At 39.2% G+C, this 25,857-nt stretch overlaps 1 protein-coding gene across 2 annotated transcripts in view; it reads left to right on the forward strand.

The window, feature by feature from the left end:
- arhgap24 (Rho GTPase activating protein 24) overlaps window positions 1-25,857 on the forward strand; it is a 136,196-nt gene that overhangs the window by 3,575 nt on the left and 106,764 nt on the right. Inside the window, exon 1 of one of the 2 annotated variants that reach the window (XM_041810904.1) lies at window positions 11,454-11,858. The exons of the other annotated variant lie outside the window; for it this stretch is intronic. The gene's annotated coding sequence lies outside the window, so the exon portion shown is untranslated. Of the gene's footprint in view, window positions 1-11,453; window positions 11,859-25,857 lie in introns of those variants that run through there. 2 annotated transcript variants of the gene reach the window in all.

Raw genomic sequence — 25,857 nt, forward strand, 5'->3', positions numbered from 1 at the left:
CGAATCATGGGTATTTGCTTCAGATTGGTGAACGTGTTTTAGTAGAGAGCTCATGTTAGTCTGTTGTTAGCTCCCATGATATATTGGTCTGTTTTTCTTTTTGCACACTTTCTACCAACAAAGAGAGTTACATCAGGAATATGTGGTAAAAACGTTGAACTCAATGTCTGTCAGAGTGTTAGAGGTTTTAAGTTTTTTATTCAGCTACACTGACTTAACGTCTTTGTCTGCACTGTTTAGCAAGGTGCTGATGTCACTGCTCCAGGCTAGCAATAATTAGGGATGTTCCAATACCATTTTTTTCCTTCCCGATACAATTCCGATACCAAGGTGTTGTATCGGCCGATACCCAGTACTGAGCTGATATGCGATTCTCAATCAATATTTTAATAGTATGCTTTAATACTAGCAATGATGTATGCTAAAATATGAATAACTGTTTCAAAAGTTAAGTGTAATATATGGGTTAATAAATTCTGTAGTATTCTTACTACAGTGCAAAAAGAATCTTTCAGTAGGAAATTCTACCTGAATCACTGACTTCAATCTTCTTTGGACAGTTGAGACATAAGATTTTAGCTCGACCGGACAGCAACAGCCATCACTTGAGTGAAAATAATGATGAGACTGGCGGTAGTGGTGGGAGCAGCAGCAGCAACATTAACCTCCATCTTCTGGTCACCGGTCGTTTAAAATCTCTGCCTCAGCAGGTTCTCTTGGTTTAGTTTTATTTATTTATTTATTTATTTTTTGCGGGAGGCTCCGCAAGACCTGGCCAGCATCGCCATACTTTTTACTTTTTTCCTACTTCTTCTCATTCTTTTTTTTTTCTTACTACTTCTTCATCTACGAGCAAGGAGGCAGTGTTGCCAACTCCTCAGCAAGGAAAGTCACTATTGGCTGTGCTAAAAGTCACCAGAGGTCGCTAAATGAGGTCATTGCCTAATTTGCATAATTGTCTGTATGGATTTAATTATAAAGGACGCTGTAGGAGAGAGGAAAAACCTCACAAGAGAGACAAAAGTGAGTAAAAAGACCCTTATGTGTAGAACTACAAATGAACTTGCTTCTGTCGATTCTTGTTTTTATAACATCACAATTCCAACCCTCCTTTATCTGGGCTAGGCAGAATGACTCAAGAAATACGCTGGCAGAGTAACTTTAAATTTTATTTTTGGATTATCATTTATTTATTATTCTATTTATCTTAGAAGTTTAGTTTTCTTATGTTTGTTTTAGCTTTAAAGCTCATGGTCCACTTAAGAACCTTCAACAAATCAATTTATTTTTTTTTGTATACAGTCTTCATTAACAATCTAAATGGACCAAAAAGAGACAATAGAAAAAACTATCAAGGCGCCTTCACAGTGCGGTGAATTATGTCATGACTGACGCACTTACGTGACCAAAGATCATCTCGGCCTGAGTACACATTACTCTGCCAGGAAACCAGCTGATACCAGCATTGTTCTCCAGTAACAAATAAAAGTAAATTTTTGTTGGTAAAAAGAAATAACTCGCCAGAGTGGCGAGTGGTCTTAAAAATTTACCAGCCAGGGACAAAATCTACCCGTAATTGGCAAGTGACGAGTGTTAGTTTTGGACCCTGATAGGAAGTATTTGCGATACTGGTATCGGAATCAGAACAACCCTAGCAATAATATACTAGAAGGGGTGGCACTTGTCACCAAGAGAACAGGGAACACAGATGCTTGTTAGGTGATCACAGAGAAAATGAATTTATGGCAAGTTATTGTGTGGATGTTGATGCTGACTGTTTGATCGGTAATAAGAAACAAAAATGAATGATAAAAAAGCAAAGACTAATGTGTTCATGTGCCTTGTTTTTTGGAGATATTAACTGTGATATCCTCTACCCTATGGTATGATTTGACTGTTGTTTTGGTGTTAAAAGGAAAAGAAAATCGTAATTATTTATACTGCCTAATGGTGACCTATCAAATTGACACCCAAGAATCATGATAAAGTGTATTGGGAGAAAGGCATATCGTCCCAGCTCTAATATTAGCACTCAGCAATGCAAAGACCTTTAACATGAATGACTTGTGTCATCCTGTTGCACTGGGAAAGGCTTCTCTGTCTGCCTCTTAGGATTTTCATTATCTTTCCTAGAAGTCACCAACTGTCCAAAACCTCTGACTGCAAGGCCATGAGAATAGCAATCCCACTGAGGACAACTCAATTCCCAGGGGCTTTTTCTGTGAAGATTCATCCGTTCTAATCTTATGACTTATCTCCTATCAGATACAGTCACCCCTGCACTTCCTCATGGGAGAAGATGCAGCTCCAGCTTGTTTACAGATGACCACTTTTTACGTCACAAGGTCACAGTGTTTCGTGTTCGGCATTCCACATCCTGCAAATATAATAAAACATGCTGAAAGATGGCTGAGGACAGATGGCTTAGAGTCGACTGTTGTTTAGTTCCAACAGTTCATTTCATCTTATTGAAACTTTCACTGTACCTAGAAAACTCTCCTTCTGTCTGTCTTGATATTAGATTTTATTGGGAGGATTAGATTTGACTGTATTCTCACTGCTGATAATTGCTGTAAATATAAATATCCTGAATAGCTGCAAGTAAACAAATTTGATTCCAAGATCTCTTTCAATAGTATGCCATTCTGTTAACAAAGATAATAGAGAAACAAAAGTTTCAAAGTTCATCATTAAAAGTTTTCTACCAAGTGCATAAATGGTTTATGCAGATAAGCAAGCATGAGTCACAAAAGTAATAGCAGTCACATAGTGAAAGAAACAATATAATTGCTGCAGAAGAAACGTAAATGCACTACTAAGGCTCCTCAGAGGGTCTTAAAGAAATCCACATAGGTCACAAGATGTTTAAAGTAGGGATGTGTGCTATTAGGCAGCTAACTCATTGAATGCTGCATCTTTTACTAGTTGGCATTGTAAATATTTTATGTCCTGGCCCTGAGTGTTTGTCAGCGTTGTTTCAAATGGTAGTGAAGCCACCTCCCACTCATTTGGGCTGTAGTCATGGACTGGCTTTTACTGGGCCTTCTCCTTTGGCTCTACTGTCTGGATGTAAACTTTCGCTGGAAGTGGATAGCATTTTGTAGCGTGGTTCACTATACAAGCTGTGCGATATGAACCAAAATTTAATTTGATGCCCCCCTAACACTACAGTGATATAGAGTCGCATTCATCTCAATGCTGTCCGTTAGCTGATGTCCCTGCCTTCATTGAAAGTTAACAGCCAGCTACATGTGGGATTTTTGGCCATCGTAAGGTAACTTTCTCAAATCTATCAGCTATGGTGGCCTTCAGGTCATTACCAGCATCATAGCAAATAGATTTGTACCAGAAAACAGTAAATTGAATCCCCATCTTCTGTCTCTTTGCTTGGGTACAAGCCTGGAAGCTGTGCTCTGACCAGTGGCATTTTTCTTTTTATTTGAGAGGATCGTATTTCTCATGAGTGGGTGTGGCTTCAGCTCATTCAACTGACACGCCCACACCGTCCAAATAGCAGATTTTCCTGCCTCTTTTTTCATGATTTTGAAGCTTAATTTTATTAACTTGGAGATGTTTTGCATGACTGAAATTTGGCCTGGTGGTTCATAACACAGCAGCCTGTCATACTACATACTACAAACCACATACTACAAACTTTAAATACATTTTTTTTATCACTTCACAGGGACTTTAAATATCAGTACCAGTAGTTGTTTTGGTTAGAATTAATTAATAAATATCTACATACTGCATATTAGCAAAAATCCACTGTCTTGCATCCCTAAAATAATTGCCTTAATACCATAATTCTAAACTTTGTTACAACTCTAGTAAAATTAAATAATACTAATACATGTGTGACATCAAGTCCTAAAGCTTCAGCACACTGACTAAATTGTACTAAAAACAGTGACAACATTACTTTACATTGAGGTTGTCAAAAAATGCACACTTATTTATCTATGTTAAAATGATACAAATCTGAACAAAAACAAAAGTGTTTTTGACAGAAAGATTTCTTTTGAGTGTTTTGAATATGAATGTACTAAAGAGGATGAGAAATAGTTTAATTTTCCTGAAAAGTTTTTAAAATACTTTAAAAATAATCTAAATGCTTTTTTATTGTTATTGTAGCTTAATTGTAGCAATGAGTGCATAGTTAGTAAATTAAAGATGTGGTAGACTATTTAAATGAAAGTTTTGATTTGAAGAGCACTCAAACGTACAGTTTGAGTTAGATAACTCAAACTGTGTGTAAGTATTGATAGCCTGTTCAGTACAAGAGGAGTTAGTTTAAACATTTCTGAATAGACCTGAATTGCTCTGCAATTATGACTTTCTGCTGTATAAAGGACATATTATCCACTCATGTATTTTTTCCAAATTTAAAAAACAAAAGAAAAAAAAACAACACAAAAGAAAAAGGAAAATCTTGTCTCATCTTGTTCACATGGGGCCAAATCTCGTCTCATCTCGCAAGATCCAAGTCTCGTCACACCCCCAGTAATGCATAATCTCTCTGTCTTTTGACGCACATTTCAGGTCAAAGAATTAATGTAACTCCTGTGATTTGAAATCTGCAGTAGGACATGTTGTGATTGAATCTAGTTTTTGATTATTTGCCCAGCCTTACTCCCACAACTCTGAACAGGATAGGTGATGTATGGATGGATGGATTTTTAAAAATATTTTTAACTAAAAGAGAGAGAGCACTGTCTAAATGGCACAAATAAGTTTGCAACATAAAAACGTTATATTTCCCCATTTCGACTAAACATTTCAAGTAGATTATCTTGTGGTCAATCAGCATATCACTTTAAGTGGTTCTTACTGTAAGCAGTAATTTTACAGAGCACGAGGCCTGGCATTTATTATTTTTTTGTCCAAAACTATCCATTCAAAAATTGTACTCCCCAAAGGCCTGATAAAGTCAGATGAAATTAATGTTTGTTATAATGCAACATCAGTCGTATCAATATGAATGACACTGTCTTACCCTTTTAAATGCATCTCTACTAAAGAGAAATTTCCCATCTCAATTTGACACTACTTTGTAGAAAGTGCAGAAAAAGTTGTTTTCAAGGAAACTTTGTCAGGTTAAACAGAAATATTGACCAGAACTACATGCAAAGGAATTTATCACAAACGTGGAAGTTCATCTGCAAGGAAGACTGGGAGCTGGTGGTTCTAGCACTGTTGCTATTAGCCATGCTTGGCGAACCTATCAGACATCTTTTACCTGCAGACACTGTGATTCTGCGTTCTGTCTGAAATAGGACACAGCACATTGAGAAAATGATAACAAGTACTTCCTCTCAACTTGACCAAATTGTGCTTAATTTTGAATGCATTTGAGTGTTCTTTTACCTACAGTCAAACCGACTGCTCTAAGCACTATTAATAGAAGAAAACAGATCCTTCTTACAGAACTGTATTCACATTTATGCAAAGATCTGTTTTTTGTGCTGCTGCAATACTGGATGGTTCAGGCTGACATTACTGGACACACATCACCACACACACGCATATTACTGCCAACTATTAGGGGACAGTTTAAATAAATAATGGCTTAGGGTGACCGTCATGACCTCAGATCTGGCTGACCATTAAGAAAATACTTGCCAATAGCTCGCACATCTCTTATTGATGCAACCTGTTCTGTAAGATGCTAGTTAGTTATCTCAGGTTGTCCTGATCTAGTAGGTTATCTGACCAAACCCTGATTATAGCATGTGCAGTTATAAGATTCCCAGTTTGAAGCTTTGGGCAGATTCATGTTCTGCTGCTGCCTCTTTGATCAATCGTTTGACGGATGCTAATCGAAGGTTCAAATGTGACACTGACCTCCCTCCTGCCTCTCCACTCAGGGCGTGCCCGTACATCAAACAGATCAATAGGTAATGTGTTCAGCCTGACCCAACTCATGACCCTCTCACACCTAAATAACCTAGTCAGGTCTGTGTTAGTCCACGTCACCTCCCCCACAGTCGGCAGGGCTCTGAACAACTCTGCCACCAAATTTAACCAGCTCTCCTAAGTCACAAACACAAACTTTTGGCCCAGTTTGCCCCTGTTTTAATGTACTGCATTACAAGTGAGTCTGTAAATGAACTAATTCCATCCTGTTGATTGGATTTTGAGGAAGTAATTATTGTTGACACGTCAGCCGCCTCCCAATCGGATAGGAATTTCCCTCCCTTATTAGTGCTGAGGACATTAGCAGGGGATGTGGCTGACACGTGCCAGAGATACATTAAGATTGCGTAAATGTTCTGTACTGTCTAGGCTGATAATATAAATTGTAGTTGGCATGTTGGTAGCCTCTTTATAATGAAGATTGGGTTTAATAATATTCAGACTCCCAAGAGGAATTGTTTTTACACCCATACTAAAACAACTTAAAAATGTGTATCATCTATCCTCCTTAAAGAAAAGTTTTCAGGTCAAAATAGTGAAAGTAACACTCCCTTTTTGTGAATGGATATGGATATATGAGCCAGACATGACCATGTTTGAGGAGAAGGGGTTCTAAAGGGAAGGGAGGAGATTACAAGCACTAACTGATCAGAGCTGTACAGTCTTTGCTTGTTGCTAATTTATTAACTGGGCAATAATCACGGTATACATAAAATTAGGTGCTTTTTGAGGTGGGAATAATGTATCAGTCCCAGCAAGAAGTTGAGATTATTCGACCAGCTATTTACCCAAATTCGGCCAGTCCCAGCAAATTCTGTTCATTGCTTGCACTTTCTCAGATCACTGCAACTTCTCTTACAGCAATCACATAATCTTTAACCTTTTCTTATCAAGGCCACTTTGAACACAAAAAACAGCTACAACTTTTTTTTGTAATTTAGTAGACCTTACTTTTTTCAAAGCTGCATTTTGCCACCAACAATCATAGAAAAGCCCAAGAAATCCTGGAGGGAAAGGTTTATTTATCAGGCTGAAGAAGGTGAAAGACCTTGTTGACTTTTGGATTGACAAGTGAGCAAAGCTAGCCAGCAGGTATTTCTGTAGCTTAGTATTCTTTCTGTTAGAAAAGGAGTGCAATTTGTGCAATCAGGAGTCCTGTGCAGGCCTGCCCACTATAATGACTGGACTCTGAAAGTGAAGTGGGTCCTCCCCAGGTGTCATGTATAGGCTGATTCCACAGAGTGGTCCGGTTCAGTCCGAAACAGCACAGTGTGTGTTTATTTGTATTTCTGTTATCAAAAGCTGGAAGGGTTCCAAATAACCAACTCGTTCATCCTACTTTTTTGGAACCCTTCCATAGACGTGCCAAGCTTACCAATCTGTGATTTCCCGGTCAGTGTCACCCCATGGATGACCTCTGAGGCACCATCTCGGTGGCTGTCAGTGACAAGGTGCAAAGGGAATTGGATGGTACACTGAGGTGCAAGGAAGAGCTCCATCTAGTGGTGTAGCCTCGCCAGCTGACTTACAACGCCAGCCACCAAGTGAGGGTACGCGTGTACATGGAAATCACTAAATTTTTTGAGGTTTGCCACAACAAACTGTTACTAGTCAAACAGGAACCCCTGGTGGAAATACAGCTTTAGTAATGTCAGCACATGCATGCATAAGTAATGTTAGCGCTTGCCACTTTGCTAATACCTCACCTCATGGGATTTTGCATTTTGAATCATGCTACAGTTAATGAAGTGCTGTTTGTTGCCCTAATACGTAAAGGTGGGTATTAGTTTTTAATAAAAGATTTATTGCTCAAATTTCAAATGGACCATGTAATTGCTAACCTTCTTAGGCACCTCCATGGTGTTGGGCCCAAGAAAGCTTTCCCCTTTTTTTCCCCTTAATAGACAGCCTTGGTCCAATGCATGTTTTAATCAATTTATGTGAAACCCTTCAACAACTTAAAAAAACAGCTACAGTTAGCATAGGGAGCATGGATACTTTATAGCATGTACTTGGAAAAATAATACAAGTATCACTTATCAAAAAAACTGGAACAAATATTCCTAGGATGGTCTATTGTAGTCTTGTCATAATATTAGATAATTAAACTTCAACACAATATCAAGAAATGATATTATGGCATCCAAAATCAAAGTGCCAGACATCTAGTACTGGGTAATTTATTGTTTCTATTACCAAAAATTGTAGTTATCTCCTGCTCACTGTTGTGATACCAAAACGTTACCCACATATTTGTGCAGTATGAGAAACTGTTTTTTAAAACGTGACTAAAGAGCTGTAGTGGCGGTTAAAGATTTTCTACTTCTCAATACCACTGATCATTAAAATAATTGACAGTCTATATTTGTAGAAGACAGTATGGAACAGTATTGACCAACCAGAAATCTTGACAGCCTTAGTCTATTGGTAAAACTGTCAGCATATCAGTTAGGGATGTGCAGATGCATTGATTCAAACATTGGTATTAGCAAAAGTATCATTGGTACCCGCCCAGATTTTATAATCCGTTCATTTATAATAGCAAGTCTAATATTTGGATGTTTTTATTCGTAAAACTGTTGTAATTATTTGGCTTTTTGATAAAAGGCCTAATTGAGATATCGTTCCTTTTAGAGCCACCCTCATGTTGCCACTTCAGGAACTGCAGTTTTTGCACTCCAGCATCTTCCCTGTCTGTATACTGACTGACTGACTAAGTGACTGGGTGAGTGATCCTTTTGTATAAGCCATAGAATACAGAGTTGGATTTGCTTGGACTAAATGCTGTCGGTAATGGCTGCCTCCTCTGTGTTAACTAGAGCCATACATACAGAGTTGCACTATGGGCGGGGTTTAGTGGGACTAAAAACTATACAATTCTTTATTAAAAAAAAGAGAAGAGAGCAACCAGAGATAGGGACTCGAGTTGCACGTAAGTTCCACACACTGGTGACTTGAGACTTGACTTGGACTCGTGCGCAAAAGGCTACAGACTTGACTCTGACTCGTGATTTGAGACTCCTGCACAATCTTTGGTTTTTAATTTTTCCATCATGATCTCCTGTCCCCCTGTCACTCTTTCTCCTATCGTCCCTTTCTCTTTGACTATTAATGCGTCAGCTTCTCAAGTCTCATCCTCGTCTTCTATCATGCTGCATAAGAGTGACATACACACAAACACGACGCTCATGCACACACCTACACTGAAACACACGCTAACATGTCGGTAGTGTAGACTTCAGGCTTCTATCTGTTGAGGGCAAAAGTTTCAAAATACTGGAGGATAAACATCTAAACTTTCTCCTCGTAAAACTTCCCTCTGATCACGGAGTATCAGCGCGTCAGCACTGTGTGTGTGTGCTCCAGCTGTGTGTGTCTGTGTTGCCCGCGTGAGCCAGGAGTGTGCGCTATGTTAAAAAAAAAATTGGTAAATAATCCCTTAATATTATATGATTATGGGGAACAAAAAAATGTTAAAATCTCCACGTTTGCGTTGTTAAGAGAACGCTACTTAAACGTTTAGCACATCTTTATTTGCAGGGAATATGATAAATGTGCTGTTTATAGATAACGGATATAAAAGACGATAGGAACACTGAAACTTTAAATAATGTTTATTAAGGCAGTGAGAAACAGAGGCCGATGGATAAGAATCTTTAACAGATAAATGAGTAACTTAGGAGTCCAGGAGATTTCAGATGAATAAAGTAAAAATTCAGCTTAATTTTACGCATATAAAGACCCTTACACACCTGTCTGAGTGAGAATTAGAAATGTTCATGAAACCTGATGCAGTTTTTCTTTTATTTTAGAACAAACAGTTCATTAACAGTTAGTGTTTCATTGTTAGTATAAACTTACTACCATTAAAACTTATATCTGGCAAAAAAAAAAAAAAAAATTAATCTCCAGTGACTCAGTGTCTGTCTGCATGAGTGAAGTCCGACACGTCTCTGTAGTATGTACACAGATGTACACAGAGAAGAGCTTTATTAGGAGGAGAGACAGAGAGAGAGGAGAGACAGAGAGAGAGAGAGAGGACAGCACGTAGCTATGCATTATAGTAGCAACAATAAATTTGGCTAACAAAAAAAATAACAAATGACAAAATCCCTCTGCCAGTAGGGCATTTCAACAGGCATCCCAGATAGTTGTGGTCAGCAATATACTAGGTTTTTACCTAGTCTTGTTAGTCTATGATGTTGCCACTTCTTGGCTTATAAGGTTTTTATTTTGCAGACAGTTCCGTGGAATCTCTTCTAAGACATCTACAGTTCTGTGTAGAACTTTTAGGCATGTTTGGATCAAAAACTGAAGCTGAAGTAAGGCGTGTAATGGCGAATAAGCCCACTTGAGGGCATCATTGGGCAAGAAGGAGGAGTGACACAAACTGAGTGCTCTGGATGTCCTTGCATGTTACGGGGGGCATGGGAAAATAATCTTTGAAAAAATAACAAAGTCCACACCTTTAGGTTGGAGTACGGGGAAGATATGGTGAATAAGCACCTTTAGGGTACCGTCTAGGCAGGAAGCAGGGTCACCACAAGCTCCTAGTTGTGCTGTGGATGTCCCCAGCCACGAAAAACAGCAGCAGTCTATGGGCATATCATCAGGGGTTAAAAGGCCCAGACAGCAGAAATGCCGTTTAGCTTGACCTTGGCTGCCATGTGACACACGTGAGTCCAGATGTGTTGAGCTTGACTTTGCCCCCCCCCCTTTGGACCTGGGCTGTTGCACATTGGGCCCCGTGATGAATCCCTAGCGCCTACATGCACCAAAATTGTGCACATGACTGTACATGAAATCAAAAATTTGATGTTTAGGTCCTTTCTGTCTTGAATAAACTGCATTTTTGGCAGCTAGGATGGATAAGAAACTCAGCGATTGGATAATAGGGCTAAAAAACGTATTGTTCTGGTTTAAATACCTTTGATTGTAACATGATAGCAGACACAGTGGCTTAACAGTTGACATTTTTCTATTTTTGCACATAAAAAGGAAAAAAAAATCCTCTTAATATGGATGGTTGTAGTCTTCAGAATTACTCACTGTAAGACTAACCAGTATGAGGAAATCTTGAACCACTTGCAGGTAAACAAGATGCACTTTCCACCGGTGTGTATACAGCTGGGCTTGCACCAAAGTGAGGATACTGTCACTGAATAAATGTTTGTCGAGCTGAATGCATGCAGTCATTTGTATGTGTCACCCTGAAGACTCCTTTAAACTAGGGCAGCTTTCTGTGTTTGTTTGCAGAATTACTCACAGATGATGTATGAGGGAATCTGAAGTGATTTACACTCTACATAATGAAGCATGGAAAAGTTTGGAAACTTCACAGCAGATAATGTCTTCAGCTGCTTGAAAATATAAGGGAAAGATAACTGCACTGCTGCTCAATGAGAGCTCTAAACTTGAGACTTCCTAAAACATGCTTACACACACATACACACACTCCCCCCTCCCTCTCCCTCCTCCTCCTTCTCTGTAGCAAACATACATACACGCTCTTCCCAGACTGAGTGTGAGCTCTCACCAGTCAGGATGACTAGAGGAGTTCGGACTGCATAGCCCACAGTGTTTGTGCCGGGAGAGTGTGCGTTTGTGTGCATGTGTCTGGGCGGACTCCCTGCTCCATGTGTGACTGTGCTGACCGCGACAGCCATTCAGTCCACAGCCGAGGCTTTCTCAGCATGCAGATGGTGTGAGCAGTCAGGGGGAAAGTTTGTAACAGCTCGTCTGAGCCTCAACAACTCAATCCTCTGCACACACAGAGAGGTGTTCTGGAGGGAAGTAGCAGTCTAAGCTGAGCCGGACTACAACTTCAGCTCCTGTCAGCTGAGGATTTCTCTTCATGTTGATTGATTACCTGTAACAGGACTGGATACTTTAGTTGTGCATCATCAGAGCCAAGGGATTTAAAAAGGCTGTTTATTTGAGAGGTGAGTCTGCTGTTTTAAGTTGGACACTTTGATGTGTTTAAGCCTCTAAAGTTGGTTAAAGATTTGGGATGTTGTGGCGGTGTGTCTGCATTGTCTTGCTCTCACAGCTCTACACACTTGGCATGTAACATGAGCCTGAAGATGCTGAAGGAAAGTGGTCTGTCTGACAGCTCAAGTCTTATAATCCTTGAGTGACACCTAAAGTTATGTAATTTATATTTTAAGGCTGGTGTGTCTGGAGCTGATACAGCATAAAGCAGCATATGGTAGTAGCTGAGACATTTTATTTTATGAGTTTATTGACATGCAAAAAACACCTTTAGTGAACTAAAAAATATTACGCTAAGAGACATAAGTGTTTGTATTTTTCTTTTGAATCACCTTTTCAAACAAACTTGTTGTCACTCTTCCCAATAGGCTTGATCCATAGGCATGTGAGTCATTTATTTGTTGTGACAGAGCTGTAACACCAGCAGTTAAGTTTTGTGTCAAGATTGGGGTATCAAACTCAATCACAGCAGGGGCTGGATTCTGAATTTAGCTCTTACCCGAGAGCTTAACAGGGTCAACATTTAACCACAAACTGTCAATCTCATTTTCACAATTGAATTGAATTATGGGAAGAAAACTAAGCACTGATGATTATTGATTTTGAGATTTAAAAATTTGACAAAATGATGAGGTTAAAGGCTCAAAATCAGAGATTAAGAGTCAAACGTATTATTTAAGTTCAAAACACAAAATTAAAAGTCAAAATGATGTTTTTCAAAAGCAGATATATATGAAAGAAAGTTGAAATCTTGAATTTTAAAAGCCAAAATATAAGTTTTATTTTCAAATTGTGAGCCTAAAAGATTAAAATTGTGGATTAAAATTCAAAGTTAGGAGTTGTAATGGTCAAAACATGAGATAAAAAGCAAATCACGGGTTTTAAAGGTCAAAATTTGACTTGAAATTTAAATTGTAAATCTAAAGGGTCAAAATGTGTGATTAAATAGTCAAAATCATAAGTTTACATCATATTGTGAGATGCCAAATTGAAAAAATGAAATGAAAACACAAATTAATTTCTTTTCCCACATTACTGACTTTTCATCTAATTATTTTTACCCTTTACTTTTTCACATTTTTATGACTTTACAAGGATATTTTAAATGTTCAATCTTAAGTATACATGCTCATACTAGAGAAAATCTGCAGACCTCTTACCGGTGGGCCAGTTATAATAGAAATATGGTATGGCCTTGTAGGGTGGTATAACTGTACCATGGGCCTTATTTGGCCCCCAGGCCTTTAGTTTGACACCACTGGTGTAAAGGAAGTAGGTCCGCAACTTGTTCTGCAGCCATAAGTTGTGCAGAACTTATGGCTGTTTGATTATGGCATAAGTCATTATCATTATTTTAAATGATATTGAGATCATGATTGTTAAACATGATTACACACTGCATGCATTTATCGAACTTAAACTTTCGTCACACTTAGAATAAACAAGCAAAAATGAGTGGAAATTAATGGATAAAAAACATAAAAGTTGAAATAAATATATTCAGCAACAATGAATAAACTTAAAGAAATACTTTCATGGACAAAATATCACAACAAACACTGAAACTTTTACCATGTGACCATATGAACAGTTCTGTTTAGTGACAGTTATTATGTTTGGATGAGCATGGGAAGCCAAAACTGTAATTGAAATTGAAACTTGAGTAATTGCCAAGCACTTGAAGCATCACTCTATGAGCTGCTGTCTGAAACTTGCTGTAAACAGGGAAACTGTTGCACTCTTTACCTAAAGCAGCATCTGTCTGGAGGTGAATACTTTAAATTTACCAAAGTAATCCCTGCTGAGCAGCTGGAAAGCATTCATTTTTACGTGTTTTTTCCAGATAGTTATTAGTTATGTGATTAATATTCATCACAGTCAACTATCGCTTTGTTGGAGCAGCATTTTGCAACGGTCTGGCTAATTCTGCTGTAGAACATGCAGATGGCCAGACCGTTGCATATGGCATCCAAAACACACTGACCCCCTGTCAGCCTGTCGGCTGGCCAAACAGGCAAGAAAACTCAATTATGTCAGGATTAATGCACTTGTTGTCAGTGTTGTTGCCTGTTACTCACAGTGCATCAGAAAATGAACAACGTGCAGAGAAGAAGGATGAAAACATTTTAAGAATACAAGGACGAGAAAGGCAAGAAGAGTAAATTTTGATAAATGGCAGGGAAAGAACATCGTTGTGACTTGTTCCCCCACCTGGTGTGTTAATGGAAAAGGAAGATGTGAAAGCAAACAAGCCGTGAGCTGAGGTAGAAGGAGGGAAGACATGATGACCCCTGTGAGCCAGGAATGTGCGCAGTGCACAAGCTGTGCTGCTGGAAAGCTCAGGGATCAGGTTCCCTGTGTCAGCTGCCACACTCGACTGTTCCCAGGTCTAACTCTGTGATGGCTGTGTGCTGAGAGAATGGGATGGAGATTGAAATGAGATCTGCAGCAAAACTTGAGTTGAGATAAAATGGAAAAAGCATGAGTCAAAGGAATAGTTTGACATTTAGAGAGATGGATTTATTTCCTGTACTGCAGATGGGTTGATGAGAAGACTGTCACTCGTTTCTGTGTGCTTGATTAACTTCTCATTACAGCTAGCTTAGCTTAAAATTAAGTCTGACTTAATTTAAGGGCATCCAATTTGGCTCCCAGCATCTCAAAATTATTTAAATGGCACATCAGGCCAAATGTTTAAAAGTGTCCCAGAGTTAAAGCATTAAACACAATAACTAATAGTTTTTATTCCATGTTAGGCACACTAGCTTGCTGGAACCTCCACTGGTGATCTGGTAACTGCCCTTGGACAGACCTTCTCTGGCTTAAAGCCCTGCTATAATAATGGCATTTTTCTCTTTGTTTGTACTGTGTGCTAAGGCCTTGTCCACAAGTAGATGGATATTTTGGAAAACACAGGTTTTTCTGTCCATTTTGGCCTTCTGTAGTCATGCAAACTGTGTTTAAGATCACTGAAAATACACCATTTTGAAACTCTTTCCAGGGTGAAAATGTTGAGGAACTCCGTTTACTGCATTTATGTGTAGATGGGGTAGAGAGAGATTTGGCTTCTACTGTCATACCGAGCGCTGGTTTCTCCTATGTTTGATGTTAGTAGTGTGCAACCCATCACTTTTATTTACATGGCAGCAGTGGATGCTAAACTTGTGCTGATTTCAACATTGCTAACTCCAAAGATACAAACCTACCCGTGAATATTGGTGCTTCTAGATCAGACCCAGTTTGGATTGATGGGACAGCCTTGAAAATGAAATTGTCGTTGCAGAAGAACAGCAAGGATATTTTTACATTAAAGACATTGTCGCTGTCTCTTAGTGAGCTTGACTTGCTGAGCAACAAATAAATCTGAATACCACTGCTGTTGACATGTCAAGCTCCTTACAACATGTAAAAGTACATTCCTGCATTTTCATGTAGACAAAGATGTTAAGTGTGGACAAGATTACTCTCCTACTTTGTTAAAAATACTCGCCTACATGTGGACAGTGCCTAACTTAAGGTAATGGCTGCTCACAGTGGCTTTAAATTTGCTGTAAAGATATGATTACAGCTCCTGTGTTTAGCTTAGGATATAACCTGTTGTTATGCTCTTTGGTCTCTAAAACCTTCAAGTTGCTTGGTAAAGGTCAGCTTTAGAGATGTTGGTTTATGATTCAAATGATGTTTTGACTAGGTGTGGGAATCAGCATGACTCACAACACAACACAGCATGATATGATTAGGGATGAGAACCGAAAATGGTACCGGTACCAACACATCTGATAGCTACAGAACTGAATAAAATTGCAGATTTCTGTGCTACATTTAGGGACCCTGCCACCCTGACATGACCCTCTGCCAATCCAGATGAAATCCACAAAAAGCATAAAGTTTGAGACTCTTGGAGGTTACTCCTTTACTTGTATGTTTTATTCACATCTTTGAAGATATTTCTTTGAATCATTTATGATTACACGACAGCTTTTATTCTTTATTTTTCCTTAAAGTATTGATTCAGGCATGATTTTAAAAAGCATCGATTCAACACTGGTATGGAAAAGAGCAGTGCTGCATTACTTCCTGCTTTCCATTGTGACCGCACCCCCATCTGTGGGAAAACAAGACCTCAGATTGAATGGCAGAACATTACAAAACAGCAGTGACAATGCGATTAAAAGCCATTTTGTTGAGTTCTGTGCTTTGAACAATCAAAAAGCCACAATTTAAGCCATGTTTTGTTACTCTCAAATGATGAAAGAGTGTCAGAGAAGAGTTCTGTGTCTTTTGGCTGAAACTAGAGAGAAGTAAAGGGGGCAAATGTTGGACCGATGCTCTGTTCTTAATGCACTAAGGCTAGCAATAGCTCTGGGACAGCAGGAGCCTGTTATCAGCTTTTTCACACATTTACTAACTAATTAACCAAATTCAGTTGTTAAGATCCACACACATAAGGTATGTTATGTCGGATCATGACATAAATGTTCTACATTATATGCTTATCTCACTGGCCATTGGATTTTGGCTCCCAATTATCATTTAACTGCATGGTTTTCATATTTTAAGCTTATAAATTCCTAATGACCCAATCTTTCTGATTTACTGCGTTCATTATGGAATGTTTTCCCCCAGAAAGGGGTGGGCCCGCCATCGTTTTGGCAAAGTAGCCGAATGAGTTGCGCTTATCTATCGGAAATAAAGAAATGATACCCAATCCTAGATTAACCTTGCAAAGCAGATGGATTCGCCTGTTTCCGTGGGAGGGACAGTATTTTCAGGTGCAGCGGGGTCATGAGCCATAAGCAAGCAGCGACAAGAGGTCATTGCATTCATGGCGGAAGAGATTAGCATGAAAGCTGCTAAAGCACCAGTTTTATCAGAAGTTGACTACATTTCTTTGTTAAAAGAAAAACAAAGGACACCGTTGAGTTTTCTTTTCAAAAATGATAAAAGTCATGTACTGACATGTCTACAGCCACCATGGACCAAATATTAATATTAAATATTAAAATGTTTTCATTCTTCTTCTAAGTTAACTCGTGGGTAGCTGCGCACCTTGGTTTGGGGCTACGACGCCGTGTTTCGTTGCTCTGATTGGCGTGTAAAGACAGACAGAACGTCCATCCAATCAACCTCCGAGGTTTTCAAAGGCTCTGCCCTTTCCCAGACGCCGTCTATGGAAGGTTTACCAGATGGATGTGTTTCACACATCCATCTAGCCTGTCAAGTTAATTCTAGATATGATGCGTTATGATACGATTCAATGCAGTACGATACAATACAATAAGATCTGATATGATATATGGTAAAGTAGGATGAGGAGTGAGTGGCTCATAGCAATAATAATATCACAATACAATTCTTCAGTAACTTGATTTATCACCCAATAATCATACAATGATGGGTTACAATTTTATTTACTGAATTATGAAAAATGCCTCCATGAAGGTAAAGTGAAGGCTCCATTTATTTATTCAATACAATTTGGTACCAGTTTGACCTTAAGTCTTTTATCCTAGACCGTCACCTGTGTCCAGCATCACCTTAATGTTTCTGTTTCTGCTGTAAACTTCTTTGGCTATTAAATTCTGTTCATGTCTCCTACATTGATGTTCAAGTTCCATATTGAGGAGTCATGAATTGGTGAGTCAGGGAAATTGGTAAAGAGTTCTGTATTTTTGAATTAGATTATAGATTGTGGCCCCAGTGATTCAGTAAATGCACAATGATATATACTATTGCCATATGGATATTTTGCTCCTACCCCAGTTTTAACCGTTGGCTATCGTTCCCCCTGGTCTTCACCTTTAATGCTGAGCTAAGTTAATTGAATGCTCACTGTAGCTTTAAACTATTAAGTTGCTGTTAAGACATGAAAGAAACATCCATCTTCTCTTCTAACTTTGTGCCAGAGAGCAATTCTGTCAACACAGGCTGGCTCAACCAGAGCATCTACAGTAAGGTGACATTCATGAAGGTTGAAATGCCGAGTCAGCTCTTCATGAACTGCACACAAAGTCCTGGGGGAAAATGACTGTGATCACAGGTGTGATTTTCAGTTCGCCCCTCTCACCTTGTGAGCATAGCATCTTCCATCTTATTTAGTCTGGAAAATATCCCCTTGTATTCACCGTACTGCATTACAAAGGAAAGCCACATCAGCAGTATCACGCTTCGAGTGAAAACAGTGTGTCAAACACATGTAGAGTGAGTCAGCAGCCAATGTGAAATCTTCATCTTCCTTTCTTTGCTAGGCTGCGTCTCAGTTCCCAGACACACTGTGACACATGGCATGGAGGAAAATAAAGAGGGAGGGGTGGCAGTGTGAGTGAGTGGGTATCGAGACATCACACCAAACGGGCTGCGTTGTGGACTATGAAGGGGGCAACATATGGTGTCTAAAATGGTGTGTAGACAAAATAGACTCTGAGTCAACTCTTGATTCAAAAAAGGGAGAAAAGCGGGTACACACATAAGGATTTTCTAAATCTTGAGATTTTTTATCTGTTAGAGACCCACACATAAAGATAAAAAATCAGGCATTGAACAGCCTTGATCTACTGTGTGTGGTGTGCTTGGATAATCTCAACACAGCACACCACACACATCATGATTCTGTCCCACCACCAATGTAGAATCTCGTCCTCTAAGCTAGAAATCTCACATGATCACACATGATCTAACAAAAACAACAAAGAAGAAACATAGCAACAACCGGAAAACACAGCACACAACATAGAAGAGGACATAGAAGAAGAGGGAATGCTGGTGTTCTTGGGACTATTTTTAACGGAAAAATCACAAAGTAAGAAAAAAAAGATAAGACTGTGGAGAAAATCCTGGAGACAGCTCGAACATGGACTTTATAGTCTACTGGGTGAGCTAGAGATGAGTTGTTGTCATAGACATTATATACGAATATAATGTCTATGGTTGTTGTCAGTCAGCTCACTTCTTGATTGGCTACATTCTGTTCCACGTCACAATTCACAGAGTCATGACTTGGGAGTCGTCGGCTTGCCACACACACATGAAGATTTGTAAATATTGAACAAGTTTAACATTTACGATTGTCGGCCCTGACCGTTTTCGGAGCCAATTATCGGGACAAATTCACTCTTAACACACCTCAGACCACAGGATAATCTTATAGGATAATCTTATAAACATACGATGATAGGGCGTTTGCCGTCCTTGGTCGGGAAGGAGGAAAATTGGGACAAAAACAGGCCGATTATCTTAATGTGTGCACCCTGTTTTAGAAATTCTTTTGGCAGAGGATAAGGTCATCAAAATATTAAGTACTTCAGTACTTCTGAATACCAAGTGTTTTTAAATGTTGCAGTTTTTATAGTAATGTTCAGTAGTTTTAGGTACCTAAATGTTTTGATGTATTTAGACTATGCAGGAGTACATAGTCTTGAATTGCGCATTTAAGATTAAAGGTCATTAAAGGCCTCAAAATCCTGGTTTTTACCAGTGAGAGGTCTTAAATTTCTGCAGGCACTTTAGTAAGCATGGCCTTATCCATTTTTCTAGCCAAGCTTGCCCAATTTTAATCATATTACCCAAAAGAATTTTTGCACAAATATTCTCCATATTTCAGGGAATTCAGTGTTGGATGTTTCTAAATTTCCTGGAGAAGGACCCTAGACCCCTCTCTGATTTTGTCTGACTTACTGTGATTTAATGAACTCTGTATTGTTGTGAAACTTTTGTCCAGTTCTCTAACATTTGGGCTACTAGGTTGCCTGCAAAAAGTATCATTCTGCTTTCTAATAGTGAAACTGTTTAGAATCAGGTCAGCATACCTGCTTAGCACCAAAAATGTGATATGATAATATCAGTATACTGTATATTAACAGAAGTCATCCAATTTTAGTGTTTATGACTGAAAGAATTTCTTTTGCCCTGTACCCTTTGATATTTGTCAACAGTTATTAAATCATAAAAATTCAACTGTGGTCGTGTGAGAAATCCAATGCCTCTCCTTTTTGACAGTTTACCATGCAAAAAGTAGTTTTAATTTTTCTTGAGTTAAAGGGCCTTCGATCAGGTTTGAGAGGGAAAAATTCGCTCTTAACACACCACACACACCACAGGATAAATTGGCAAGATAATCTTTAGATAATCAAGCCTAGCTGACTTTGGTTGTAAGAGTGGATTCAGGCCAACAATAAGCATGATTATCATGTGGCCTGCTTAACTTACTGCAAACTACTACTAACTTAGGGGAATTGACTTCCTGTTTGAAAACAGACCTCTTTTATTTTGAAAGAAAACAAAGGAACTTTGGGTAGACTGATGTCATGACCTAGCCTTGGAAAAGGAGCTTGTTATGGATTGAAAAGGTGCAGAGGACTTTTAATTTGTCCACTGAGCTCTCTGTTTTTGTCTCATGTAAAGAAAGACAACTCACCGCCTCTCTGGCTGCTCGTAGGGCCCTATGAATTCCGCTTTAACGGAATCACAGAATTGGCACAACGGATTTACAATGTAACTCAGAAATCGCAGAATTGAATTGATTTGACCGAAATGTGTTGTTTTAAGAAAGAGGAACATATATCTGGGGAATATATTCCAGGGGATCACTAAAGCAGGCCACAACTTGTGCCTAACTTCACAAACACTCACCCCGCCCCCTTTTAAACAATACAAAGCATGTCAAAGCAGCTGCATGAAACGCCAGCGAACATCAGGTAGCTCAACACAGGGCTGTGGTACCATGGAACATAATGTTGCACCTTTAAGAAAACTCATCCGTGCTACGAGTTATTTTACCTCATCACACCAGAGAGTCACGGAGAGAGAGAAGTGTGTCTGTGCACGAGCCTAACAGCTGAAGTCACAACTTGAAGACCTACTCACTCCTTGAGGGCTTCAAACCGTAGTCTAAATGATGTTACATTCGAGTATCCTCCCATAGTGGTTCCCTTTGGTTGCTTAAGGAGCTAATACTTGTCTGCATTAATGTAGCAGTCTGATATGAGGCAGGCGGACAGACAGCGAGGATGGAGGGAGATGATGAGAGAACCGTTACAGTCAGTAGTAAAACACAATGCAGCATCAAACTGCATGGACTGTTACATACTGTGAGAGTAAAGAAGAATTTAGGGAACAGGTTTAATTTTAACCATTTAACTTTAATGTGACCTTCTTATTAAGTTACTATCACTCTGTGTTTGAGAAAACAGAAGAATTTCTTTATTAACATTATAAACATCAGTTAACATTTCAGACAGTTTGCTCCGCTTGAACAAGAGCAGTGTGAATGTGAACCAAACCAAAGAACAGTGCAACAATGTTGCAATTTCTGTTCCAAACCGGACTATCAGGTGTGAAAATGGCCTTAAATTGAAATCAGCTCAAAGTACACTGTTAGCCTATTAAAAGGAATTTTCAAGCTAACATACTCAGGTGTACATCCTGGTCAAGCTCTTAGACTATTCAAATTTCTATCCAGTAATCGTCAGTGACTTTCTAGGAGTCATTTTCCCTGAAATGCGCATCCCTAATTTTAACATCCCTTATACAGGAAAAGGGAAATATTTCATATTGATGATGTGTTCTGTGATATATTTCATCATCCACCTTTACCTCCTCTCCCCTCTTTCTGCTCCGGTCAATTCATGGCTTATAGTGGGCTTCATACTTATGCTGGACTAGCCAGTAATGAAAGAGAGCTAACTCTGCTTGTTAAATAAAGACAGAACTAACATGCGCGTGTGTTGGAAGAAGCAATGGATCAGTTCATTTTTCATATGTGTGAGTACTTCCATCTGTGAGAGCTCTAAAGCCCTTCCTCTTTCACATCCTCCTCCAACAATTACCAACAGCTTCAGCCCAGTGAGAAACATGCCCTCCTCTCACCTCTGTGACTTTACAGCAGGAGTCGGACAGAAACAGACTGCTCTGGAGGTAGCAGCTTGGGTAGCAGACGGGTTATATTTGTCTTTAACATGTGGGTTGTGTAGGCCCGGCTGTGCAGACTGTAAGGGGGAAGTTTGCTTAGAGATATATTAAGGGTCGACAGCATTGACTAGCTATGTGAAGTTCATGTTTCATCTTTATGGTGTTTTTATGCCGTTAGCAGGGTACAAGGTTGGAAACATGCAAACAAGTTGGGAATTACAGACTGTCAATAAGGCTAACTTAAACTTTTTCAAATGTGTTGGTTTTGACCGAACTTGGCATTGGATGGATGGTTTCTAATGAAGCACAGAGTGTCTGTCATTGCCAGGTGGACTGAATCAGCTGTCAAACATGCTGACTTACATATGCTTCAAAGGTGACACATCCAATAATCATATCTTACTGTGTGTATCTGTACTGGTGGTGTACCTAAGATATCATGGATAGATAGATGCTGTAAACATTCTACAAACCAACTTCACACCATTATGGTGTGAAAGAAAGAAACTGGTACATCAGTCATCCCCAGTTTTGTTCAAGCCCTATTTGCTATGAAGATGGATACATGGATAGATAGAAATAAGGGTCCACAGATAGATAAGATGATGGTTATGGATAGCTTTAAAGATGGATGCATGAATACATACAGTATGGAGACAGCGCGATAGAAATGTATATAGATGTGCAGATGGATTGATAGTAGAGGAGAATGATACGTGGATAAAGTAAGTGGGATACATGCCTAGATACAAGATGCACAGACAGATGGGAAGGATGATGCATGGATTGATACAAAGATGCACTCAGATATGATGGTGGATACTCGGACAAAAAGATGGATACAGGGAAAGATACAAGTTTGGAATCTCAGATTGTTATATGGATAGATTGGAATAGGAATTAATGGATTAATACAGGGGTTCCCAAACTTGTCAGCCTACGACCCCCGAAATAATGGTGACGAAGACCGGGGACCCTCACTGTCTCAAGATTGGTTGTGGCATAGTTGAACACAGCCATGCACATTAAAGAATCGTAATGTGCAGGACTTTTTAAACACTGCTTTAATTTCAGCATAAATCAACAAATGATCATGTTTTGTTTTTAATTGAGCTAATTTTATGCAAATATTTCTGCAGAAATGTGCAAAATATACAATTTAAAACCTTTTTAAAATACTCTCTGTCTCTTGGAAGGCATCTCGCGACCCCCATTCAGTGTCTCTTGACCCCCCCAGGGGGTCTTGACCCCTACTTTGGGAACCACTGGATTCATAGACAGTTACACTGAGGGACTGATAAATAACAAAATGAATACAGGGGTAGATTAAAGGATAAATTAATGACTGAATATGAATATGGATATATTGATAGATAAGTAGTTAGGTAAAGAATTATAGTGTTTTCTTAAGTTATTTTTAATGCCTTTAATCAGAGTGGAGATAAATGGAAAGAGTCAGAAACAGTGTTGAGAGACCATGGGAGAGACATGAGGGAAAGGAGCCGCAGGCCCGACATACATGGGGGTGATTGAGGCCAACTGTGCCCCTAATTGTAGCATTTTAGTTAGTGCGATAGATAAGTAGACAGATAAATGATGCAAAGTTTGATAGAGACCTTTATAGATTGATTCATAAAGATTGAAAATACAATTCAAAACCCAGTGGTTGCAATGTTTAGACTCTTCACTGTGACATTTTGTGTTTAACACCCCATTGACCTTTGCATCATCCAAGAAAAGTTGGCCCAGCCTTCCCTGGCAAGCACTGAGGCCAATGTGATGAACAACAGCTGCTGAAAATACAACACTGAGTGCTGAAGATGGACAGATGGTAATGACACTGTCTGCCACATGTTAATGGATATGAATAAAGAATTCATGTCTGCTATTCATCAGTGAATCATTAAGGCTTCAGCAGTCAATTATTTGCTTGACTCACTAATTATTAGTTTCCATCAACACTTTGAAAAATGTCGTTAATTGAAAGTCTACTACATTTGACCCTTTGCTTAACCTCTCAAAAAATCTTGTCAAATCATGCTGTGGCTTAGAGTTTGGAAGTCAAGCCTGGCATGTCAAGCTTTGTCTTTTGGGTGGTGTCTTATTTTCTTAGCTTTCCGAAACCAGGAATTCAAGTGCAAAAATAACCAACATGCTCTGTGGGGAGGCCCAACTGGCACTGGGTGCTAACAGTTAAGGTTAATGTTATAGCAGCTCTGCCAAGCGCTGCCTAAAAGTCAGACACATTGGTTAAAACAAAACAGCAGTTTGAAAGGTGTGAAACTGTGCCACATGATGTCAGTAAAATACACGTTGGCACTTCCATGTTTACCATTTCAGCCCGTGGTGCTTCACAAGCACCACACTGCGGGAAAGTCACTGGATCTAAGTTTGTTGAGTCCAATTTTCCCTCAACAGATTGCTCCCTTGCTGGTGTTGTGACCTAGCCACTTCCTGTGGTCACATAAGATTTCCTTCACTGTCCCTACCCGGCGCCAATATTTTAGACTGTTCGGGAAACAGCTTCAGAGTCTCACTAAGGAGAAAATGTAATGCTCTTCTTTTGCAGTCTAAACTGGATGATTTTTGGCTACTTGTTCTCCTGCACAACTTTTATTTCCCTCAGGACGAACCTGAATGAGAATTAAATAAAGCCTCTCTCTCTCCCCTCCACCAAACCAGCTCAGTTCAAACAAAGATGTGTCAAACAGCAGCTCAGGCTTGCTGTGAGCTGTGAGCTTCACTACTTTCCCATATGGGGAACAAACAGTCTGTGTAAGCAGTGAAAACCAGAAGCCTCCTGATGCTGTGAGTCAGGTCCTGTATAACAAGGAGCTCTGCAGTATCACATTTCAGAGATTTTACTATCTCATCAAACATTCTTTCTTGTCCTCATATTTATGGGTATGATGCAAGTCATGATGTAGCCAACATATGGTGCATTGTGTCCACATGAAAAAAAAAACATTTTACTGATCTTTAAAGGTTCCTAGCAACTTATTTAAGCCTGCATTCATGCAAAATGATCATTCATAGCTCCTGACATAAGAGATTAATCATCATATATATCAGTTTACATCAAATAGTCGTCTTCAAATGATTTAATGGCAGATTGTGTGCTTTCTTGGCTGCCCTGAGCACAGCTTTCATCTCTAAAGACACGTCCAGTAGCTGTATTTTAGGATTTCACTGACAGATGCACATTTTTTAACCACAACAAGGCGTCCCTGATCCTCAGATGGCCTTGCTCAGAATCTGTTTTACCCACGGACGAGGACAGACACAGAATACTAACACCTCAGAGCTGAAACCCAGCATTTATTGCCCTTATCAAGGAGTTTGTGCTCACTTTTTAGATGGTGTTTTCATTGATTCAAAGCCACAAACTATGGATTCACTGCTGCATGGGTGAAAATAGGTACTGAATGATACCTGCCCTGTTGACCTGCTCTGTAGGGAGTATAACAGCATGTCTGAGAAATATCAGTCATCCTTATGGAACCCCTGAGACTCACTAGCACTACCAAAGAGCTATAATGTTAAAGATTTTTGGGTTTTGAAAAATACAGATCTGGGTCCAGAACTGAGTTTTGCTCCTTTAGAACCCAATAGCAATCACTGTCTGTTATCTTCTGATTGATGCTTTATGCCTCTGGGAACAACAGTGAACTTTTTTATAATTCCAATAAAGCCAGCTGTTAGTGGAGAAAACTTCCAGGCAAGACTTCCTTTGCTGTGTCATCTCTTGCCCAGAACAACCTGGGCAAGTGGTTCCCTTTTACCTTTTGAGTCTCAGTCCAATGGTACAATTTACTTGTTCTCACTTCAGGGGAAATACATAGTAAGGAATAACAACACAATAATGCGGATTTGTAAAAAAAAGTGGTGCTGTCAAGTGATAAAAAAGAATTAATTACAGGCCTGGTGACTGATTAATCATAAAAAATCACATCTATGGATAATATGAGCAGGACAGCATTACAGGTAGATTTACAGTATAATCCTGTTTGTAATTGGTTACATATTTAAATTTATGAATATATG

Source organism: Cheilinus undulatus, linkage group 17, assembly GCF_018320785.1.
Source record: "Cheilinus undulatus linkage group 17, ASM1832078v1, whole genome shotgun sequence".
Lineage (NCBI taxonomy): Eukaryota > Metazoa > Chordata > Actinopteri > Labriformes > Labridae > Cheilinus > Cheilinus undulatus.